At 62.7% G+C, this 7,500-nt stretch overlaps 1 non-coding gene across 1 annotated transcript; it reads left to right on the forward strand.

The window, feature by feature from the left end:
• The first annotated feature begins 5,303 nt into the window (after positions 1–5,303).
• On the forward strand, positions 5,304–5,422 carry LOC142006470 (5S ribosomal RNA). Its single transcript, XR_012643541.1, has one exon. It is a non-coding gene; the product is annotated as a 5S ribosomal RNA (ribosomal RNA).
• Positions 5,423–7,500: the final 2,078 nt, after the last annotated feature.

Genomic DNA, 7,500 nt, shown 5'->3' on the forward strand with positions numbered 1-7,500 from the left:
CCGGGGTTGACCTGTTGTCCCTGCCGGACTTAGAAATTTTTTCTCTCCCGCCTGGGACCGGGGTTGACCTGTTGTCCCTGCCGGACTTAGAAATTTTTTCTCTCCAGCCTGGGACCGGGGTTGACCTGTTGTCCCTGCCGGACTTAGAAATTTTTTCTCTGCCGCCTGGGACCGGGGTTGACCTGTTGTCCCTGCCGGACTTAGAAAATTTTTCTCTCCCGCCCGGGACCGGGGTTGACCTGTTGTCCCTGCCGGACTTAGAAATTTTTTCTCTGCCGCCTGGGACCGGGGTTGACCTGTTGTCCCTGCCGGACTTAGAAATTTTTTCTCTGCCGCCTGGGACCGGGGTTGACCTGTTGTCCCTGCCGGACTTAGAAAATTTTTCTCTGCCGCCTGGGACCGGGGTTGACCTGTTGTCCCTGCCGGACTTAGAAAATTTTTCTCTGCCGCCTGGGACCGGGGTTGACCTGTTGTCCCTGCCGGACTTAGAAAATTTTTCTCTCCCGCCTGGGACCGGGGTTGACCTGTTGTCCCTGCCGGACTTAGAAATTTTTTCTCTGCCGCCTGGGACCGGGGTTGACCTGTTGTCCCTGCCGGACTTAGAAATTTTTTCTCTGCCGCCTGGGACCGGGGTTGACCTGTTGTCCCTGCCGGACTTGGAAAATTTTTCTCTCCCGCCTGGGACCGGGGTTGACCTGTTGTCCCTGCCGGACTTAGAAATTTTTTCTCTGCCGCCTGGGACCGGGGTTGACCTGTTGTCCCTGCCGGACTTAGAAATTTTTTCTCTCCAGCCTGGGACCGGGGTTGACCTGTTGTCCCTGCCGGACTTAGAAATTTTTTCTCTCCAGCCTGGGACCGGGGTTGACCTGTTGTCCCTGCCGGACTTAGAAATTTTTTCTCTCCCGCCCGGTACCGGGGTTGACCTGTTGTCCCTGCCGGACTTAGAAAATTTTTCTCTCCCGCTCGGAACCGGGGTTGACCTGTTGTCCCTGCCGGACTTAGAAAATTTTTCTCTCCCGCCTGGGACCGGGGTTGACCTGTTGTCCCTGCCGGACTTGGAGCCCCAGGAGGGGATCGGCCACCAGGTCAACCTCCGCTGAAAGCGGCCACGGTTTACCTGGTGCCCGGGGAGCGAATCGGACACCAGGTCAACCTCAGCTGAAGCGGCCGGGGTTGACCTGCTGTCCCTGCCGGACTTAGAAATTTTTTCTCTCCAGCCTGGGACCGGGGTTGACCTGTTGTCCCTGCCGGACTTAGAAATTTTTTCTCTGCCGCCTGGGACCGGGGTTGACCTGTTGTCCCTGCCGGACTTGGAAAATTTTTCTCTCCCGCCTGGGACCGGGGTTGACCTGTTGTCCCTGCCGGACTTAGAAAATTTTTCTCTGCCGCCTGGGACCGGGGTTGACCTGTTGTCCCTGCCGGACTTAGAAATTTTTTCTCTCCAGCCTGGGACCGGGGTTGACCTGTTGTCCCTGCCGGACTTAGAAATTTTTTCTCTCCCGCCCGGGACCGGGGTTGACCTGTTGTCCCTGCCGGACTTAGAAAATTTTTCTCTCCCGCTCGGAACCGGGGTTGACCTGTTGTCCCTGCCGGACTTAGAAAATTTTTCTCTCCCGCCTGGGACCGGGGTTGACCTGTTGTCCCTGCCGGACTTAGAAAATTTTTCTCTCCCGCCCGGTACCGGGGTTGACCTGTTGTCCCTGCCGGACTTAGAAAATTTTTCTCTCCCGCCTGGGACCGGGGTTGACCTGTTGTCCCTGCCGGACTTAGAAATTTTTTCTCTGCCGCCTGGGACCGGGGTTGACCTGTTGTCCCTGCCGGACTTAGAAATTTTTTCTCTCCAGCCTGGGACCGGGGTTGACCTGTTGTCCCTGCCGGACTTAGAAATTTTTTCTCTCCCCGCCTGGGACCGGGGTTGACCTGCTGTCCCTGCCGGACTTGGAGCCCGAGGAGGGAATCGGCCACCAGGTCAACCTCCGCTGAAAGCGGCCACGGTTTACCTGGTGCCCGGGGAGCGAATCGGACACCAGGTCAACCTCTGCTAAAGCGACCGAGGTTGACCTGGTGCCCGGGGAGCGAATCTGACACCAGGTCAACCTCTGCTAAAGCGCCAGAGGTTGACCTGGTGCCCGGGGAGCGAATCGGACACCAGGTCAACCTCTGCTAAAGCGGCCGGGGTTGACCTGCTGTCCCTGCCGGACTTAGAAAATTTTTCTCTCCAGCCTGGGACCGGGGTTGACCTGTTGTCCCTGCCGGACTTAGAAAATTTTTCTCTCCCGCCTGGGACCGGGGTTGACCTGTTGTCCCTGCCGGACTTAGAAAATTTTTCTCTCCCGCCTGGGACCGGGGTTGACCTGTTGTCCCTGCCGGACTTAGAAAATTTTTCTCTCCCGCCTGGGACCGGGGTTGACCTGTTGTCCCTGCCGGACTTAGAAAATTTTTCTCTCCCGCCTGGGACCGGGGTTGACCTGTTGTCCCTGCCGGACTTAGAAATTTTTTCTCTCCCGCCTGGGACCGGGGTTGACCTGTTCTCCCTGCCGGACTTAGAAAATTTTTCTCTCCAGCCTGGGACCGGGGTTGACCTGTTGTCCCTGCCGGACTTGGAGCCCGAGGAGGGGATCGGCCACCAGGTCAACCTCCGCTGAAAGCGGCCACGGTTTACCTGGTGCCCGGGGACCGAATCGGACACCAGGTCAACCTCCGCTGAAGCGGCCGGGGTTGACCTGCTGTCCCTGCCGGACTTAGAAAATTTTTCTCTCCCGCCTGGGACCGGGGTTGACCTGTTGTCCCTGCCGGACTTAGAAAATTTTTCTCTCCAGCCTGGGACCGGGGTTGACCTGTTGTCCCTGCCGGACTTGGAGCCCGAGGAGGGGATCGGCCACCAGGTCAACCTCCGCTGAAAGCGGCCACGGTTTACCTGGTGCCCGGGGACCGAATCGGACACCAGGTCAACCTCCGCTGAAGCGGCCGGGGTTGACCTGCTGTCCCTGCCGGACTTTGAAAATTTTTCTCTCCCCGCCCGGAACCGGGGTTGACCTGTTGTCCCTGCCGGACTTGGAAATTTTTTCTCTCCCCGCCTGGGACCGGGGTTGACCTGCTGTCCCTGCCGGACTTGGAGCCCCAGGAGGGGATCGGCCACCAGGTCAACCTCCGCTGAAAGCGGCCACGGTTTACCTGGTGCCCGGGGACCGAATCGGACACCAGGTCAACCTCTGCTAAAGCGCCCGAGGTTGACCTGGTGCCCGGGGAGCGAATCGGACACCAGGTCAACCTCTGCTACGGCGGCCGGGGTTGACCTGCTGTCCCTGCCGGACTTAGAAAATTTTTCTCTCCCCGCCCGGAACCGGGGTTGACCTGTTGTCCCTGCCGGACTTGGAGCCCGAGGAGGGGATCGGCCACCAGGTCAACCTCCGCTGAAAGCGGCCACGGTTTACCTGGTGCCCGGGGAGCGAATCGGACACCAGGTCAACCTCTGCTAAAGCGGCCGGGGTTCACCTGCTGTCCCTGCCGGACTTGGAGCCCGAGGAGGGGATCGGCCACCAGGTCAACCTCCGCTGAAAGCGGCCACGGTTTACCTGGTGCCCGGGGAGCGAATCGGACACCAGGTCAACCTCTGCTAAAGCGGCCGGGGTTCACCTGCTGTCCCTGCCGGACTTGGAGCCCGAGGAGGGGATCGGCCACCAGGTCAACCTCCGCTGAAAGCGGCCACGGTTTACCTGGTGCCCGGGGAGCGAATCGGACACCAGGTCAACCTCTGCTAAAGCGGCCGGGGTTGACCTGCTGTCCCTGCCGGACTTGGAGCCCGAGGAGGGGATCGGCCACCAGGTCAACCTCCGCTGAAAGCGGCCACGGTTTACCTGGTGCCCGGGGAGCGAATCGGACACCAGGTCAACCTCTGCTAAAGCGGCCGGGGTTGACCTGCTGTCCCTGCCGGACTTGGAGCCCGAGGAGGGTATCGGCCACCAGGTCAACCTCCGCTGAAAGCGGCCACGGTTTACCTGGTGCCCGGGGAGCGAATCGGACACCAGGTCAACCTCTGCTAAAGCGGCCGGGGTTGACCTGCTGTCCCTGCCGGACTTGGAGCCCGAGGAGGGGATCGGCCACCAGGTCAACCTCCGCTGAAAGCGGCCACGGTTTACCTGGTGCCCGGGGACCGAATCGGACACCAGGTCAACCTCTGCTAAAGCGGCCGGGGTTGACCTGCTGTCCCTGCCGGACTTGGAGCCCGAGGAGGGGATCGGCCACCAGGTCAACCTCCGCTGAAAGCGGCCACGGTTTACCTGGTGCCCGGGGACCGAATCGGACACCAGGTCAACCTCTGCTAAAGCGGCCGGGGTTGACCTGCTGTCCCTGCCGGACTTGGAGCCCGAGGAGGGGATCGGCCACCAGGTCAACCTCCGCTGAAAGCGGCCACGGTTGACCTGGTGCCCGGGGAGCGAATCGGACACCAGGTCAACCTCTGCTAAAGCGGCCGGGGTTGACCTGCTGTCCCTGCCGGACTTGGAGCCCGAGGAGGGGATCGGCCACCAGGTCAACCTCCGCTGAAAGCGGCCACGGTTTACCTGGTGCCCGGGGACCGAATCGGACACCAGGTCAACCTCCGCTGAAGCGGCCGGGGTTGACCTGCTGTCCCTGCCGGACTTAGAAAATTTTTCTCTCCCCGCCCGGAACCGGGGTTGACCTGTTGTCCCTGCCGGACTTAGAAAATTTTTCTCTCCCCGCCCGGAACCGGGGTTGACCTGCTGTCCCTGCCGGACTTGGAGCCCGAGGAGGGGATCGGCCACCAGGTCAACCTCCGCTGAAAGCGCCCGAGGTTGACCTGGTGCCCGGGGAGCGAATCGGACACCAGGTCAACCTCTGCTAAAGCGCCCGAGGTTGACCTGGTGCCCGGGGAGCGAATCGGACACCAGGTCAACCTCCGCTAAAGCGCCCGAGGTTGACCTGGTGCCCGGGGAGCGAATCGGACACCAGGTCAACCTCTGCTACGGCGGCCGGGGTTGACCTGCTGTCCCTGCCGGACTTGGAAAATTTCTCTCCCCGCCTCGGACCGGGGTTGACCTGCTGTCCCTACCGGACTTAGAACATTTTTCTCTCCCCGCCCCGGCCCGGGGGTTAACCTCGGGGCACACAGCTTCCCGGGTCTGACGTGCACGTCCTGTCACCTCCCGGGCCCGGCGTCCTCGTCCTCCCTTCCCCTTGGGCCGGCTCGGAGGAAGTTTTCCCTCGGCCCGGCCTCCGGGTTAATTGTTTGGGCCCGGCTGACTGAGGCCAGGCTGCTGACGCTAAAGCCCGGGGAGGCGGGGGCCTACGGCCATACCGGACCGAATGCCCCCGATCTCGTCCGATCTCGGAAGGTAAACCGTCCCGGGCCTGGCTAGTACCTGGATGGGTGACCGCCTGGGAATCCCAGGTGCCGTAGGCAGCTTTTGGCCCCAGCGGGGGTAGAGCGGGGCGTGTGTCTGCCGTGCGGGAGCAGGGAAGCCGTGAGGCCAAGGCGGCGCGACGGTCCTGGGGGGCGCTGAGGCCTTTCCCTCTGCCTGCCTGCGTGTCGGGGGCGGGGGGGCGGGCGAGGAAGCTTAGGCCCTCACCCGGTGCGGTGCGATGGCTTGGGTCGGGTCGGGGAGAGGGAAGAAAGCGTGTGTGGAGCGTTGGTGGGGCAGGTGTGTGTGTGGGAGTGCTGGGTGGGGCAGGCCGTTGAGGCGGTGGCGGTGGTGGTGTTTTTGGTGGGAGTGAGTTGGGGTCAGGTGGGTGTGGGGTCCCCCCCGGGGGGTGGATGGTCTGAGGGTTAAGGCTTGGAACGTGCGTCTTGGGGGACCGTGGGTGGAGGTTGTTGAGAGCGGGGAAGGCCCTGGGTATCGGTTGGGGACTATTAAGCCCGGTGGAGGGGGACCGTGGGTGGAGGTGGTTGAGAGCGGGGAAGGCCCTGGGTCTCGGTTGTGGACTATTAAGCCCGGTGGAGGGGGACCGTGGGTGGAGGTTGTTGAGAGCGGGGAAGGCCCTGGGTCTCGGTTGTGGACTATTAAGCCCGGTGGAGGGGGACCGTGGGTGGAGGTTGTTGAGAGCGGGGAAGGCCCTGGGTCTCGGTTGTGGACTATTAAGCCCGGTGGAGGGGGACCGTGGGTGGAGGTTGTTGAGAGCGGGGAAGGCCCTGGGTCTCGGTTGTGGACTATTAAGCCCGGTGGAGGGGGACCGTGGGTGGAGGTTGTTGAGAGCGGGGAAGGCCCTGGGTCTCGGTTGTGGACTATTAAGCCCGGTGGAGGGGGACCGTGGGTGGAGGTGGTTGAGAGCGGGGAAGGCCCTGGGTCTCGGTTGTGGACTATTAAGCCCGGTGGAGGGGGACCGTGGGTGGAGGTTGTTGAGAGCGGGGAAGGCCCTGGGTCTCGGTTGTGGACTATTAAGCCCGGTGGAGGGGGACCGTGGGTGGAGGTTGTTGAGAGCGGGGAAGGCCCTGGGTCTCGGTTGTGGACTATTAAGCCCGGTGGAGGGGGACCGTGGGTGGAGGTGGTTGAGAGCGGGGAAGGCCCTGGGTCTCGGTTGTGGACTATTAAGCCCGGTGGAGGTGTTGCGTACGGTGGATGTAAGGGGGAGGGCGTATGAAGTGACCGAGGAGTGGGCAAGGAAACGGGGGAAAAATTTGGAGGCGAAGGCGGCCGAAAAAGGGTGCGGTTGACCTGGTGCCCGGGGAGCGAATGGGCCACCAGGTCAACCCCCGCTGAAAGCAGCGGAGGTTGACCTGGTGCCCGGGGAGCGAATCGGCCACCAGGTCAACCCCCGCTGAAAGCAGCGGAGGTTGACCTGGTGCCCGGGGAGGGAATCGGCCACCAGGTCAACCCCCGCTGAAAGCACCGGAGGTTGACCTGGTGCCCGGGGAGGGAATCGGCCACCAGGTCAACCCCCGCTGAAAGCACCGGAGGTTGACCTGGTGCCCGGGGAGCGAATCGGCCACCAGGTCAACCCCCGCTGAAAGCACCGGAGGTTGACCTGGTGCCCGGGGAGCGAATGGGCCACCAGGTCAACCCCCGCTGAAAGCAGCGGAGGTTGACCTGGTGCCCGGGGAGCGAATCGGCCACCAGGTCAACCCCCGCTGAAAGCAGCGGAGGTTGACCTGGTGCCCGGGGAGCGAATCGGCCACCAGGTCAACCCCCGCTGAAAGAAGCGGAGGTTGACCTGGTGCCCGGGGAGGGAATCGGCCACCAGGTCAACCCCCGCTGAAAGCAGCGGAGGTTGACCTGGTGCCCGGCGAGCGAATCGGCCACCAGGTCAACCCCCGCTGAAAGCAGCGGAGGTTGACCTGGTGCCCGGGGAGGGAATCGGCCACCAGGTCAACCCCCGCTGAAAGCAGCGGAGGTTGACCTGGTGCCCGGGGAGGGAATCGGCCACCAGGTCAACCCCCGCTGAAAGCAGCGGAGGTTGACCTGGTGCCCGGGGAGCGAATCGGCCACCAGGTCAACCCCCGCTGAAAGAAGCGGAGGTTGACCTGGTGCCCGGGGAGGGAATCGG

Source organism: Carettochelys insculpta, unplaced genomic scaffold, assembly GCF_033958435.1.
Source record: "Carettochelys insculpta isolate YL-2023 unplaced genomic scaffold, ASM3395843v1 scaffold_0070, whole genome shotgun sequence".
NCBI classification, from domain to species: Eukaryota; Metazoa; Chordata; order Testudines; family Carettochelyidae; genus Carettochelys; species Carettochelys insculpta.